The sequence below is a fragment of the Canis lupus genome, chromosome 9, assembly GCF_048164855.1.
Source record: "Canis lupus baileyi chromosome 9, mCanLup2.hap1, whole genome shotgun sequence".
Classification (NCBI taxonomy): domain Eukaryota; kingdom Metazoa; phylum Chordata; class Mammalia; order Carnivora; family Canidae; genus Canis; species Canis lupus.
In genome coordinates, this window is record NC_132846.1 from 49295235 (window position 1) to 49312579 (window position 17345).

General features: G+C 38.7%; 1 protein-coding gene across 3 annotated transcripts in view; it reads right to left on the reverse strand.

Annotated features, from left to right (window-relative positions):
* AREL1 (apoptosis resistant E3 ubiquitin protein ligase 1) overlaps positions 1 to 17345 on the reverse strand; it is a 42168-nt gene that overhangs the window by 21604 nt on the left and 3219 nt on the right. For all 3 annotated transcript variants that reach the window (XM_072839337.1, XM_072839336.1, XM_072839339.1), the window contains one exon: positions 3727 to 4040. The gene's annotated coding sequence lies outside the window, so the exon portion shown is untranslated. Of the gene's footprint in view, positions 1 to 3726; positions 4041 to 17345 lie in introns of those variants that run through there.

The window sequence follows — 17345 nt, forward strand, 5'->3', positions numbered from 1 at the left end:
CCCCTCTACAATGCAGTGGAGTCATTCTTTTCAAGTCAATGTATATTAAGGTTATCAACATTAACTCAACCCAGTGCCTTTTATCAGCGATAGAATATTACTCAGAGACAAGACAGCTGAAAGGCTATCTAGGCTCAGGTCTGGGAGGGACCAAAACAAGTCTTGTTCTGTTTTTTTAAATAGGATATGCATTTATATCTAACTGTACTGGAAAACTTTAAGAGGAAGAATGAAAATGGCCATCAGTTCCTCCGACAGTAACAATATTCCCAATGGAATCCACAGACAGTAGGTAATTTGGCAAGCAACCATACCACATTTCATAGAAATCTTTTTTTTTTTTTAATTTTTATTTATTTATGATAGTCACAGAGAGAGAGAGAGAGAGAGAGAGAGAGAGAGAGAGGCAGAGACACAGGCAGAGGGAGAAGCAGGCTCCATGCACCGGGAGCCCGATGTGGGATTCGATCCCAGGTCTCCAGGATCGCGCCCTGGGCCAAAGGCAGGCGCCAAACCGCTGCGCCACCCAGGGATCCCTCATAGAAATCTTTATTTAGACTGGCATCTAAAGTCCTACTAGAAAAGAGATCCACACAGGGAACATAACACAGTCCGTATACAGAGATTAGGCTGCTCCCAGGAGGGTCTATCATAAAGAGACAATATATAGACCCAAAAGTTGGGATCACAACTATTGAGCCTCTTTCCCAAACAAGTATCTCATCTCCTGGGACCGTATGCTGAAAGCTGTTTTCATCTCTCAAAAAAGCATCTGTCTGCACCTCACAGGATGCAGATGATATCGCTGACTTTGTAGAAACCAAACTGGCAGTTGAACTGTCTGAAGTCCTCCCTCAGTTGGATGCCATCCAATCTGATCCTGGATATGAAAATATGGTCCTTAGCAAAGTTATAACACTCAGCAGAAAATAAAGTGTATGTGGTTGACATTAGAGGACTTACAAGAACAAGAGCAATGCCAATTGTATGGCAAGTATCATGAGGGCCAAGAAAATTGCCATGTGCTATCTCTTGACAACTATAACATTTCCTGGGAGAGGCAGTGGATGAGCAGTGAGTCACAGGCCTGCAGACCAGTTCCAAGGCTGCAATTGCGTGACCTGTCCAGGATTCAGAATTCTCATTGCTCATAGAAAGAGTTGAGGTTTAGTCATTTCCATGGCACCATATCCTTTAGTGTTGCACAACTTCAATATAACTCCCCATAGCCATCAGGACTCTAAAATCAAACAGTACAGCAAACAGCCTCAGTCCTCATGAAGCTAGCAGTAATGAGCTTGACCTTGCTGAGTCCTTGTCCATTTTTTCCTCATTCACTTATTTCTCAGCCAAATTGTTACCACTGATCCAGAACACTGAGATTTTTTCCAGTAGGTCAATTCTACATTTGCATTTTATTATTTAAAACTGTGCATACCTGTCACCACTTTTTCTCAAACGACCCTCCTCTCTTCTCCTGGAAACCTCCTTGTGGCGAGGGAATTAGCTCTGTCGATTCATTACCCCTTGACTGACCTTTATGAAGTATTCCACTTCTCTACAGTAGCTCTCAACAACCTCCCTGACAGTACCTACCCATCTTTCAACTGGTCTCATTTTGAACTTGCCTTCCTTCTACGTCTTCCTCCTGTCTTGTTCCTCTTGAAGACTGTCACGAACCTTCCTATCTTTATCACTTAAATCACTTTTATTCGAGATTTCACTTCCATTCTGTAAGCACTTTCTGTCCTCTTCCTGACCCTGGTTAAGGCTCTCTCTGCTTGGTCTCCATTCTCTTCCCCACCCACAGTATTCCCCTTGGCTCCTTCTCCTGCAATACCTTGCTGCCATCCTGTGATCTACCTGACTCGCATCCTTTCCACCTGGACATCCAAGCTCTGAAACATCCTATTCTCCATGCTTTGCAAAAGTCACTTCCTCTGCTTCCACTTACCACTCCCCTCTCATGTCTCTATGAAATCTCCTAACCCTAACGTCTAGGGAAAACCCTGTCTCCCCTCCCTGAAATCTTCCCTGAGCCTCAACTTAGAAATTCCATTCCTCCTCTGAATTCGCACATTACTCTATTATTTATCTTATGGCACTGGTATTCTCTTTCATTTTAGCCCCGTGTTTGTTTTATTTTCCATTTCAGAGTGGTAAATAACATGAGGCAAAGACTCATCTTTAAAATTCTCCATGGCATCCAACAGAACTGCCTATAGTAGCTGCAATAAATATGAATAAGGTATCTGAATTATCGGATAGGGTCAAACGTTTGTTCTTTCCTTTGTCCAGAATGCCTTAAGGATCAGGGATTTTTCTTGATGGGACCTCCTTTCTGATACAGTTTTTAAAGACTTCTCTAAGTGGCAGTATATTCACTTGAACCACGGATTATAAACTCTTCAGACCACAAGTTACCAGTTTGCTTCAGTTCTACAAGTATGTACCAAATACCCACAACTACTCCATAGGTTCTTATGCATGGCATGGTATCTGGCTTTATGATTCTATCTCCCTTATCTTGAGCTTTTATTTTTCCTAACAGCTTCTATAGTACCCTCCATTTTCTGCTGCTCACACTTCTGCTTCATAAAATTAGTTTGGAACTCTTCCCAAGACTAATTCAAGCTCGAAGAAACAGTATGTAAAGCCTCTGCCATACTAATTCTTGCCATTCAGCTACCTGAATTGTTTTCAAGTTCATCTCTTTAGTATCTTGCTCTCATAAAACTCAGCAAACTGTGATACTCTAAGTTAGCAGAATAACAGTAGTAATAGTAAAGTAATACTCCCCACCCTGATTGAGCCACTTATGATAGGCCAAACACTACACTGTTTATATGTGTTAGCCTAAGTAGTTGTCCCCATGACAACTTGGTAAAATAAACACTATTATTCTCATTTTACAGATTAAGAAACACACACACACACACACACAAGCTGAATTTGGAAAGTTAACCTGAACATCTTCCAGCTGGTTAAGTGACAGAGCTGAGACTCAAGTCTGTGCCTAACTCTGAAACCCAATGTTCTAAGCCTAACAACACTAAATCATGACAAAAAATGGAGTCATGGCAATAGTGAGGTGTTTGGGAAGAGGAGAAAGATTAAAAAAAAAAAACAGGTAAAAGAAAGTATGAAAAACATTACTTAATCTTACTGTGAGGAATCCCACCAGGAGATTAAAATTAGAAAAATAAATGCTTATGGCCCCTTTTAAAAATCTTTTGAAATAAAAATAAAACATGACAAAGGAAAATGGAATGCAGTACCAATTATCTAATGCAGAAATATCACTTGCTTACTAAAAGATCCTGGGCCAGTTGCTTAATACTACAGTCCTTTGGCTCACATTGCCTACAAAAGGTGGGGGAGAGGGAACACTTGAAAGTACCTGCCTCAAGGGAATGTCAGAAAATTGACTAACATACCTATTCTAAAATTCTTTGCTTTTTTTAGGAGCCTAAAGATTTGTGATTATAATGCCAAATATATTTTAACCCTGGCACTGGAGATGAGTGATGAAAAAATCACTTCCTAGAAACAGAGAATTGATTTCTTCATTCTCAAAGGTGCTCTGGGTGGGGGGCAGAGGAAGTATTCTAACTGCAACTACGCACTTCAGCAGTGATTCCTTGCTGAAAAGGTTTAGATGCTGGTTACTGAGTCCATGTTCTGTATCCCAATAACAAGTGAGTCTTAACTAGTCTATGGTCTTACCTTGAAACGAGGGCCCATGTTCTGGGAACGAAGGGGGGTACTTCTATTCACCAAAGCAGGCAACTTTTGGCACCATTCACCTCGTCCTCCAACCTCCACAGGAAAGAGAATTGCTGCAAGGTCAACGGAAAGTGTCTGTCCATTGGACATTCACTGAGGCTGTGTCACGGAAGCAGAGGGTCAATATTTCTGGAATGGACTGGATGAATTCCAGGATGGAGAAATTGAGCCCCAACACTATTATCCTGGACTTCTCTCTAGTGCAGGGTGCATTCGACTGCCAAAGGATGCATCTGTCCTCTTGTCCCAGGATCCTACTCAACAGAGAAAAAAGTGTCAGTGGAAGAAGTTTTTATTTCTGAAAGAGAATCCCCAGAAAACAACAAAGAGGAGGTAGATAGGATGGGCAGAGGAAATCCTGGGACACTAAAAATAAATAAGGCCTGGTAAACTCGGAGTGGGCTTTCCCAACTAAAACTCCACACACATAAAAAAGGCCAGTGGCAACCTCATTGCCTTAACTATGTCACTCCCCAAAAGGAAACTACAGCACTTCAGTTGATTCCAATCCTTCAAGAGAAGTTAGCAAGGCACAGATTTAAAAAGTGAGCCTCATCACTTATCACATGCCCAGTTCCAGTTTAATGGGACTGGAGCATAGGGTGTGGGGGTATGATGAAGAGAAATGAGACCACAGGATAGGTGGGGACACATTACAGAGGGCCTTATTATGCCACAGAAGCAATCAAAGTAATATTCAGTTCGAAAGGAGAAACCACCCAAAAGCTTTAAAACCTATGTCCCTGTGCAGTCTGCTCCCTTTGCACCCATGGCTGCATTTCTAAGACATGGTGAAACAACACTGACTTTATTTTTTAAATAGTAAAATTTACTGACCAGGAAAAAAAGTCTGTGAACTTTCAAGATAAAGTCACTAAGTAAAGTCTAGTAAAGTCAGTGTGTAACTCAAAGACATTTGAGTTATAATCATTTATAAACTAAATATAGCAGAAGAGGGATTATGGCAAAGCACACACAAACAACCACCATAAAACAAATAAGAAGCTACTCATCATTACAAAAAAAGATTATCTTTCCACATGGTGGGAACCGTGCTCAGTTCGTCATCTATATTAACTCACAACCTCAGGTCAAATAGAATTATCCCCATTTTACAGATGAGGAAACTGAAGTACCTTCTCAAGATTATGTACCATAAGTAGTAGAGCTAAGTCAAACCCAGACAACCTGGACCCAGAATCCATGCTTTTAATGACTACCCTACTGCCTCCCTCCCCTGGGAAACCAAGAAAGAAAACCCACAGTGCTAGTAAGAACAGCAGAATGGAATGAGTGAAGGCCAGCAGATCAAACAAGTTAGCAAACTTTTATAATTAAAAATAAACAAGTATATGTATTTATTTTAAAATATGGTGACAGAATTGCCAAGTATATGAGCCAAAAACTGGGTCAACTAGCAACTGGAATCAGCTTAAAGGAGCCACAAACAAGATAAGTTACATAAACTATAGGAGCTCCACTTGAATGCTATCTAAGCATTAAAAAATGACACCTTTTAAGGAATAAAGAAAGAAATTTCCCACAAATAAAATGCTAAATAAAAAGCAAGCACAAAATTATTTATATAGCATGAGCCCAATTTTTAAAATGTTACATTACATACAAAAGACTAGACGGAACAACATAGAAATATTTAAAGTCGTCATGTCTTGGTGTACGGAATTATAAATAATTTTTATTTTCTGCCTCTTACAGTGTTTTCCAAATTCTTACTGATGTAAGAACCTATTAAAAGTTTCTACTTCTGGAAAACAAATAACTTATGGGGAGAGAACAGGCAAATTATCCTTTTTCAAATAAGAGTATAAGAAATTAGCTAAAAATAATAGAATGTACTGAAATTTTATTTCTATTCATTATAATCTTAGTAGGTCTCCAGCCCTGTAATCAGCCATTTAGTTATTAAATTAAATAACTCCTAGTTCTTTCTTTAAGTAGTTTTGTTTTGTTTTGTTGTTTTTTTTAAGATTTTATTTACTAGAGAGAGAGAAAAAGAGAGAGGGAAGGAACAGGGGCAGAGGGAGAAGTAGAAGCAGATTCCCAGCTAAAGAGACAGCATCCCAATGCACGGGGCTTGATCCCAGGATCCTGGAATCATGACCTGAACCAAAGGGAGATGCTTAATCAACTGAGCCACCTAGGTGTCCAAATAACTCACGGTTCTAACATCATTTTTACTGCACCCCACCATGAACCTACTACCCATGATAATGCTTCATTCAGTGTCTCTAGTAAGCCTCAAAATTCAAATCAAGCACCATCCCCCTTCCGGGTCCGATTCTCAGGCCCCTGTGAGGACTGCCCCCATGCCACGCAGACCCTATCACTTGCTCCTCTGTGATACTCCTATGTTGAAAATACCTCTATTATAACATGTATTAGCCTGTATTTGTTGTATTGTATAGTAGTCTCTCCTAATGAATTCAGGGATCTCTAAGGATACTGACTGGGTCTTACTCATCTTTGTCTCCTAGTAGCTAGTATGCTATTCAGTTTATTTCCATCTGTACTTTGATAAGGGCCCTCAAGTGATTCCTACACACATTAAAGTCTGAGAAGCTCGGTCTAAGCTATAGAGCAGTCCCTCCGAGAAGCGACCCGATATTCGGTATCTCTAATGGACTCACAGGGAGTGTTGATGCTGCTGGTTTACAGATCATGCTTTTGGGAGCAAAGGTCTAGGGCAGGAGTTGGCAAACTACAGCCTGTAGGCCAAGTCCAGACAGCTGCTTTTTTTAGAAAAAAAAAAAAAAAAAAAAGTGAACACAGCCAAGTTCATTCCTTTACATATGATCTATGACTGCTTTTGCACAAGAGCAAAGTCGAGTAGCTGCAGAAACTCGTGGTCTATAAAGTTTTCCTATCTGACCCTTTACAAAAAAAAAGTTTACCAATCTCTAGAATAGAGGTCTTAGTCTTAAAGCTACATAACTGCTTAATATAAATGAACTCATTTTTATAAATCAAAAAAAGCATAAAATCATTTTCTTCTAGTTCTACTGTCCCCTCTTAGGAAAAGAGCTATAAAACTTGCAACATTATGCAAATATTTCTCCTGGCTAATTTCAACTGTTATTTAAAAGTTTTATGCCTCCCATACCCCAAGTAGGAATTTTATACAATCATTTCCCCAAAGTACATGTTTCCTACAATTACGCTTGCATTTTATCAAGGCTATAATTTCCTAAAACCAGTACCTCAAGGACCAATACCATATCCAGGTTTCTAAAATTATTACAATATATATTACTGACTCAGGGTCTACTTTTAAACTACTATAAAAAGCCATGAAAAAAAATGATGTGAAAGTCCACTTTGGAATTCTGGTGAATAAAGAAAAGCAGCAATGGCAGCACACAATCACCCAACTATCACCCACAGAGTCCGACAAAGAAAGATGAGAAAAAGAAAGATGTTGGCTTTAGAAAATGTAGTCTTCAGGATTCTCTATACAGAAGCACCAGCCACAAGCCCAGGAAAATCAAATCTTAAAAAAAAACAAATCATTCAATTAAAAGAGGCCCACAGTTTAGAGTGATCTAAGTAGGTTCCAAGAAACAAAGTGTGCCATCAGATACTTCAGATTATTAGTTTACGTTTTCCTTTGCTTAATTTCAGCCTTGGTTTATTCTCCACCAAATCCCACCATAAGAGATCACCCTCCCCCATCGAGTTTATTCTCGTGAGATATTTATACAGTTGTGTATTCCTGCTATCTCAGTTCAGCCAAGTTATACGGTTTTCATTTATATTCTTCCCTCATCAGTCAGCCCCTCCAGTCTCTTAATCATTCCTGTGGGTCTTCTGTGAACTCTCTCCAACTGGTCCCCAGTGATCTGGTAATGAGGTGCCTCCAACTGACTGCAGCCTTCCAGAAACAGCCTTGTTAGAGCAAAGATGAGCTCACCCTCCTCAGTTCCATGACATAATACTCCTGAGTAGATAATCCCCCACATCACAGCAAGCTAGCATACTGCCATATTAGACTATAACCCCATTCCATGCTTCCCAGATTTGGGCATTGGAGCATGTCAATGTGCTGGAAGCCAGAGGGTAAATGGCACAAGTTCCTGCAGCAACCATTCACTGGATGATGAGGTAGGTGGGAAGAAAAAAGTATTTTCATCTTAAAACACTCATACATAATGGAATAGGATGCAAAATTTGCATTAATTTCTAAAATATGGGTATGTTCATAATATTCAGATACTTGATACTGGAGGCAGAAAAGCTGCTTGGGGCTCTACTCCCAACCCCTAAGGAGTTACATGTCCACTATCCTCTACCACCAAAGGTACTTAACTGCAAACTTTGAAAAGCACTACATTCCCCACTCAACTTATGGTTCATTACTCCACTACCACCCATCCCATATACCCACATTTTAAATAAAATTTTTTTCTGCTATGTTCCCCCATCCCTGGATATCTGTATTTTCTTTTTGCCTAACATAATTTGATAAAACATTGTTTTTAGCAAATTCACTGTAATTCACTGACTATAATCTGCCAACATTTTCAGGTTCTTCTGTAAGGTTCATTCTTCATTCATTTCATATTTCTTGAGCATTTGCTATCTGCTAGATAGTGTGCTAAAAGCTAAGGTAACAAGGATAAATAAGACAGGGTCTTTTCTTACCTTGGATGAACTCTGTCCAAGGTGGGAGATGGACAATACAATGTGGCAAGTAACACAAAAAAAGGAATAAACAATATGTGGAGGGCAAAGGGAAGAGAAAGGTAACTGCCTGAGAGTGGTTAAGTAATGACAAGAGAGACAGCAGAGCTATTACTTAAGACTGAGCAAACATTTGCAAGGCAGACATAAAAGGACTAGTACTCTAGGCAGAAAAAAACAGCATAGGCCAAAGTTGAGTCAAGAAAGGGAGTGAAGAAAAAAAAAAATGAAAGGGAGTGAAGAAAAAGGTCAGCATTATGAAAGCAAAGAGTTTAGAAAGACCACCTGGGGCAAACTAAGGTGACTGGTTCTCAGCACTGTATGGTAAAGTGCTCAGGAGCATGACTCTTAACTACTGAGTAATCTTGGACAAGCTACTTCTCTTCGGTTGCCTTGGATATAAAATGGAGGTGTCCTAAGAAAAGGAAGGAACTCAGCTGCTCTTGAGTGCAAGATACGGTGCATAAGACAAAGGACTGGAAGAGGCTGGAAACTGGCCGCAGGTGATTGGCAGGATATGGCTTTACGTGCAAACCAGGCTGCCAGCTTATGATGGTAGTTTGTGTCCAGGCCACGATGGCAGCCCAGCCGGCAGTAAATTATGAAGATGGCACTGAGTGTACCTGAGAGACTAACTGGTTTTCCAGAGAAATCTTATTTGGAAACAACCACAGCAACAATCCAAAATACCGAGTGTTCTGTTTTTTTCTCAAGAGTGATGATAAACAAATCTACCTTTACTAAGAACCCACTAAGCGCCCCCACTGTTTGAAGTGCTTTACTTATTATCTCATTTAACTAGCAGCAATCACATAAGGTATCACATAAGGTATTGTTAGCCATGTTTTATGGACTAGGACACAGAAGCACAGAGAGTTAAAATAACCTGCCCATTGTCACCCAGTTGACGAATGAAAGAGCCAGGCAGTGAGATTCCAGAGCCTACACTCAACCAGGAACACTGATGTGTCAAGAACCCCAAGAAAGGGGGAAAAAAAAAAAAAGATTCTTGGGATAGGAAGAATGAGAGTTCAAGAAATACCCTGGAAATTTCAAAGAATATGACTTCCTTTTAGACTTTAAGCAATCACAACCAAAAAAAAAAAAAAAAAAACAAGAGATGTTTTTTTAACTAAGGGAGAATGAGGATCACACATTAAAAGAGACTGAAGAGGAGGATAGATCAATCAATGGCTGAGAGTCAAGGAAAATGCTGGTCCAAGGGAGCAGCCGGCACTGGCCGCAAGGCTCGTGGGGGGTGGGGAGGCTAGAGTATGCATTGTTTCCCAGTTAGAGGCAACAGGATTAGTGACCTGTGAGGTCAAAAAGATAAAAGAGAGCAAGAAGCCAAGGACAAATCGGGATTTTTTATGCTTGGGAGCCTGGATGAATGATGGTGGTGAATTAAGGAGGCAAAGCCAATGCTTAGGGAAAGATAATGAGTACAGAACTAAGTCTGAAGTGTCTATGAGATATCCAGGTGAATATATTTACAAGACAAATAGAACTAAGCATCTGAAGCTATGGAGATACCAGTATCTTGAGGGCAGTTAAAAGACACAGGAAATAAAAAGCACTGTCATGCAAAACAAGTAGACCAAGAAAAAGAACAATTATAGAACCCTGAAGGGATCAACCTTAAATGTACTCCTCAACCCCCCAAAAAGGAGGTAGTAAAGAGTGAAAAGAAACAATCAGAGAAGAGGAAAAAACTGTATAAGTGGTTACCTGGAGGCAAAAGGAAGTGAGTATTCTAGAAACTGGTGGTCACAGTATTAGAACCAGTAAAGAGTTAGGCCAAACCCTAATCAACCACAAGGTTTTTCCCCTTGATTATTTGGAACTATGATTCTCTAATCAAGCAACTCCAAATAAAATGTGTATCTTATTTCCACCTACTCTCATTAATAATAATAGTCTTTTAGCCTAAACTTGACCCAACTTGATAACTAGTAAGCTCTTTGCAACTCAATTCAGGGATATTGATTATTCCAAAATTATTATTTTTTATTCCAAAATTATTTTAGTGTCTATAACAAATTCAGATCTGAATTAATCTGAGTCCAGTCTCTAATCCTGCAGAAATCACTGGCAAAAAAAAATATTGCCAAAATCAGCTGTATTGACATATAGCTTATATATAGTAAAAGTCACCAATTTATTTTTTTTATTTATTTTTATTTATTTTTAAAAGTCACCAATTTAAAGCAAACAATAAGAGCTTTGACAATTTTCTGAGGTTATGATATAAAACATAATCATGATACAGAACTTTCATCATCCTAAAGTTTTCTCATGATCCCCTTGTGCAACCACTGATGTGCTTCCTATCACTACAGTTTTGCCTTTTCCATGTGCCAAATGGCATCATACACAAAATGAAGTCTTTTGTGTGGCATTTCTTCTTCAATATGTTTTAGATCCATATACGTCATTACACGTAGCAGCAGTTCATTTCTCTTTACTGCTGTGTAGTAGTCCATTATAATACAATTCCTTCACCAGTTGAAGGATTTGATTCTATCCAGTTTGGGGCTATTATGGATAAAGATGCTATGAACATTCAACTATAAGTCTTGTGTGGACACATGTTTTCATTTCTCTTGGGTAAACAGCTAAAAGAGTGCTGGGTCACATGATAAGTATATATTTAACTTATAAGAAAGTGTTACACTGTTTTCCAGAGCATCTGTATCATCTTGCATTTCTACCAGCAATGTATGAGACCTCCAGTTGTTCACATTTGCCAAAAGTGAATATTGTCGGTCTTTTAAATGTTATAATTCTAAAGCAATCCAATGAGATACAACTGCAAATATTTACGTACTCAACTTAATGTAGTTAATAACAAACATAAAGGAAGAAATCAATAATAGTATAATAGTAGGGGACTTTAACACCCCACCTACATCAATGGACAGATCATCCAAAAAGAGAATCAGTAAGGAAACAGTGGCTTTGAATGATACACTGGACCAGATAGATTTAAGAGATATATTCAGAACATTCCATCCTAAAATAGCAGAATATGAATCCTTCTCAAGTGCACATGGAACATTCTCCAGAATAGATCACATAGTAGGCCACAAAACAAGTTTCTCAACAAATTCAAAAAGATCAAAGTCATACCATGCATCATTTCTGACCACAATGCTATAAAACTAGAAATCAACCACAAGAAAAAAATCTGGAAAGAGCACAAATACATAGAGGTTAAAAACATTCTACTAAATTTTACCCATTCTAGTAGGTGTGAAGTGGTCCCTCAATCTGGTCTTATCTGCATTTCCATAGGGACTAACAATATGGAAAGTATATTTTCATGTGCTCATTGGCTATTTGTGACACTTCATTGGCACTCAAATTTTTTGCATTTTTTAAAATGAAGCTGTTTGTCCTCTTACTACTTAGTTTTAGAATTCTTTTTTTTTTTAAGATTTTATTTATTTATTCATGAATAATAGAGAAAAGCAGAGACATAGGTAGAGGGAGAAGCAGGCTCCCTGATGCAGGACTTGATCCCAGGACCCCAGGATTACCACCTGAGCCAAAGGCAGACACTCAACCACTGAGCCATCCAGGTGCCTCAGTTGTTAGAATTTTTTATTTTGCAAACAAGTCCTTTACTAGATATATGTTTGACAAAGATTTTCTGTGATTTGTTTTCAACATTTTCTCAATAGTGCTATTTACAGAATTAAAGTTTTTCACTTGATGAGATCCAACTTATCAATCATCCTCTTTTATAGTTTGTGTTTTTTATAGTCTAACTCAAGGACACAAAATTTCTTCTAGAAACTTTATCCAAAGTTTCACAAACGAAAATTTCTTGTTAAGATATTTAACAAGAGTACACGTGAAAAAATGCTCAAGAGGGATGCCTGGGTGGCTCAGCGGTTGAGCGTCTGTCTTGGCTCAGGGCATGATCCCAGACTGGGGATCACCCCACACCAGGCAGACACAGACAGAGGGAGAAAGCAGGCAATGGAGCACTCTCCCTCTGTCTGTGTCTCTGCTCATGTTCTCTCTGTGTCTGTAAAATAAATAAATAAATCTTTTTTTTTTTTTATAAATAAATCTTTAAAAAAAAAAAAAGTAGAACTACATGACCCAGTAATTCCACTTCTGGATATTTACCTGAAGAAAATGGAAATGAATTCAAAAAGATATATGCACTACTATGTTTACTGCAGCATTATTTACAATAGCCAAGACATGGAAGCAAACCAAGTGTCTGTCAATAGATGAGTAGATAAAGAAGATACTTTGCATGTGTATATATATGTAAACATACACATAAATATACACATACCATATCTTCTTGATATTATATATACATACACATACAAACACGTATATGTAATGAAATATCACTCAGTCATAAAAAAAGAATGAAATCCTGCTATTCATAGCAACATGGATAGACTCCTAGAGGGTATTATGCTAAGTGAAATAAGTCATACTGTAAAAGACAAATACCATATGATTTCACTTATATGCAGAACAAACATAAATAGACTCATAAAATAGAGAACAAGCTGATAGCTGCCAGAGGGGAGGGGTGTGAGTGGATGGGTGAAAATAGGTTTAGGAGATTAAGAGGTACAGCCTTCAAGTTACAAAATAAATTAAGGCACCAAGATGAAAAATACAATATTGTTGACTATATTCCCTAAGCTGTAATATCTTTGCGTGGTAACAGATAGTAACTACACTTATCATAGTAGGCATTTCATAATGTGTATAATTGCCCAATCATTATGTTGTACCTAATACATACACAATATATGTCAACTATAATTTAAAAATACAAAATATATTTTTAACAAGTTTCTTAAGCTCCTGCATGCCCTTTATCTCCTTATTTACTCAGTTTTTTTATTATTGCTTTGTTTCTTTCAAATTCAACTCTCCACATTACCAACTCTCCAGCATTTCAGTTACAGTCTGTTTTAGAATTGTGAAAGATTTTTTTTTAATCTTTTAACAGGTCTCTCCTTACTCTGCAAACTAATAAAAGGCATTTCTAAATGGAGCCAACGTTTTAGTTCCTCAGTTCTCTTCAAATTGACATAACCCTCTGGACCCCTGATGCTGGGTCTTAACATGACAACAACAAAATTCCAAAACCCAGAGCTTGTGACTGCAGGTTAAGCCAAGGACAATGAATCTACTTGCCCTTCTGGTTCTGAAGAGAAGCTTTTACAAGCTTACTCTCACCTGAGAGGAGGCTGGAAACCGTTCCCTTATCATTCACTGGTTAAAAGAAAAGTTAGGCTTATCAAGGTGAAGCTGACAGAGACCAAAGTGATTTTCCATTTCTGGATTCAATATGGATTCTCTCTGTTGCACCATTCTCTTTAAAACAAACCAGAGTTCATCAGCCTTGAAATGAAGAGCACATGTGAAAGTGCAGTTTAAAGATTTTTATTTATTCATGAGACACAGAGAGAAAAGCAGAGACACAGGCAGAGGGAGAAGCAGGCTCCCAGCAGGACTTGATTCCAGGACTCTGGGATCATGCCCTGAGCCAAAGGCAGATGCTCAACTGCTGAGCCACCCAGGTGTCCCGAAAGTGCATTTTAGATTCAACTGCTCCTTGGAATAGGCTTTGCCATTCTCAGCAAAGCTCAGAGAAAGGAGGAAAAAGTGATTCAAAGCTAGAGTGAGCAAAACAGGGAAACCAGGGTCAATGTATCATTGCTCATTTTGTAACTTCCTGGGACATCTGGAGAAAAAAAATAGGAAACTGGCCCATCTCTGCCCTATAGTAGTCTTTCATCTACGTCAAGAAAACAGCGGCTTCAATTTACAACTCTCTCCTAGTATGATGTTTTTTTCTTATTTACCAAACTAACTCTGCTGGGCCTGAGCCACAGAATTAGGACAGGCCCCTGTGTTCCCATCCCATGGCAGCTTTTATGCTTAGGTGACCCTGGGCCACTGAATCTTGGCTATAACAGGAAAATTTTAAAACGAATTCCCTGAATCTGACAAGCCGTCTCCCTCAATAAGTCTAGGAAGGTGTTATTTCATTAACTGTGCATGAAGTAGCAGGCAAACAGCCAGATCTACAGCCCAGTGGGATGAATCTAGAGTCATCACACATGTATTTAAAAGCTAACAAAATTTCTACCTCTACTGCCATCTATACTACTGTTATTTTTAGAGAAAATAATTTACATAATCAGAAAAAAAAGGCTATCTTAAATGAGCATTATACAGTTCTTTAAGATTCCAGGAAGAAAAACTCAACTAGCCACAGAAATGGCAAACCAAGATGGCTCAATCAAAAGGAGAAACTCAACTCTTACATAGTATTAAAACAAAACTTTTGTTGACCTAATAATCAATGTTACCAAACAAGAAAAAAAATGAGTGGGAAATATCAGAAAGGGAGACAGAACATGAGAGACTCCTAACTCTGGGAAACAGAACAAATGGATGGTGGAAAGGGAGGTGGGGGTGACTGGGTGACGGGCACTGAGGGGGCACTTGATGGGATGAGCACTGGGTGTTATGCTGTATGTTGGCAAATTGAACTCTAATAAAAAACAAATTAAAAAAAAAAACAAGATGTGAATTTCTTCAAATGTGTATTAAAAGTCAAACTTGGGCAGCCCGGGTGGCTCAGCGGTTTAGCACCGCCTTCAGCCCAGGGCATGATCCTGGAGACCTGGGATCGAGTCCCGCATCGGGCTCCCTGCATGGAGCCTGCTTCTCCCTCGGCCTGTGTCTCTGCCCCTCTGTCTCTGAAGAATAAAAAAATAAAATCTTAAAAAAAAAAAAGTAAAACTTATGTTGGACCCTGAGGATTCCAAAATGAATAAGGTGGTCCCTGACCCTTAGAAACATACAGTTTAATAAAGAAGACAAGTAAACCAACTGGTGACAGTTCTGTGTAGTAATGCCTATGAAGTGAGCACATGGTGTCAGTGGAGCCTCTCAATCAAGATTAGCTCTTAGCTTCTCAGGAAACTTCATACAACCCTCCTGGGAGCAAAGCCAACTCTTCCACTGAGTTAACAGTGTTTTGGGAATTAAGGAGGTATAAAACACTACCTACACAGTATTGTCTATTCTCATGGTCAAATGACTTCCTCTCTTCAGCAGTGGTCAGAGGGGATTCCTGAACCACATACACGGCAGAGAAAAAGTTCACGTGGTGAACTTTTATTGCTCACCTATTTATCAAATTGCACATGGTCTAATACAATGTGGTATCCTGATTTGGATCTTAGAACAGAAAAAGGCACTTAGTGGAAAAACTTGTAAAGTCCAAATAAAGTTGTAGTTCAGTTCATGGTATTGTACCAAAGTTAATTTCTTAGACGTGACAAAAGTACCATGGTTACCATTAGGGGAAAAGCTGGGTGAAAGATATATAGAAATTCTCTCTACCATCTTTGCAACTTTTCTATAAACCTAAAATTACTCCAAAATAAAATGTGATTTTAAAAAGTTACATCCAGTTCCCCACTTTACATTCTCATTCCCCGCTAGGATTCTGATCATGCCTCCCTAATCCATACCCCAATCCAGTTAATGCTTGGTTAAAACATTTTTTTCAAATCTTTTTCAATCTTTTCTATAAACCATTTATGTAACCCAGCTGGGTGTCCTTCTTCACCCAAACATGAGAAACTAGATCATATTTGGGAGATTTTAACTGTTTTTTTCTTCTTAATAGCTTCACCACATACACCAGGGGGTATCCTTGGAGTGGAACCTCTCTAAGTGGACAAAAAGAGGAGTTAAAATAACCTGGGCTGGATCTCTGGATAAGAGCAAGAAGACTCTACAGAAAATATATGTTGTATATTATTAGATTACCTTTACCTTATCTCTGGCCAAAAAGGATTATGACTAGAAAATACAATGAACAGATGTTGACTACTAGCATCTCAATACTAATAGGCAAACTGCACTGAAATGATGCTGCAGCAAGAAGCTCTGCAAAACATTGTGCAAATTTTTCAACTATTCAAGGTAACAAAAGTTTGTATTAAAATCATATGTGTGGCTCCTGGGTAGCTCAGTTGGTTAAACGACTCTTGATTTTGGCTGAGGTCATGATCTCAGGGTTGTGAGACTGAATCCTGTGTCCAAGCTTGATGTGGAGCCCTCTTGAGATTCTCTCTCTCCTTCCTTCCATCAATTAAAAAAAACTCATATAGTGCTGTTCAATTCAGGCTAAATGACAAAACATCTATTTACCAGGACCATTTGGTTTCTGATAATTAAGTGAATACTCATCCATATTAAACCATAACTTGTAGGACAGGTTTCAAGAGTTCCACAAGGAAAACATGGTGATATAATACCAACCATATCAAGGCCTCAAAGTATGTATGTGCTCATGCTCATGGGCGCACACACGTGCACACACGCGCACACACACATGCATATGTACATATACACAAGCTGCAATAAGGCTAAATAACCTCAAAAGTTTGAAAACTACTATATAAAAGAATATTAGTGAAGGCTAAACATTCATGAACCTTCAAAGAAAAAGAAACCAAAGAAAGATAATTGAAATTTATTTTTTTTAATTTTTATTTATTTATGATAGTCACACAGAGAGAGAGAGAGAGAGAGAGGGGCAGAGACATAGGGAGGGAGAAGCAGGCTCCATGCACCGGGAGCCCAATGTGGGATTTGATCCCAGGTCTCCAGGATTGCGCCCTGGGCCAAAGGCAGGCGCCAAACCGCTGCGCCACCCAGGGATCCCTAAACCTATTTAATAACTAACGTCGTTGGCACTGATGGGGGCACTTGATGGGATGAGCACTGGGTGTTATTCTATATGTTGGAAAATTGAACACCAATAAAAAAATAAATTTATATATATATAAAAA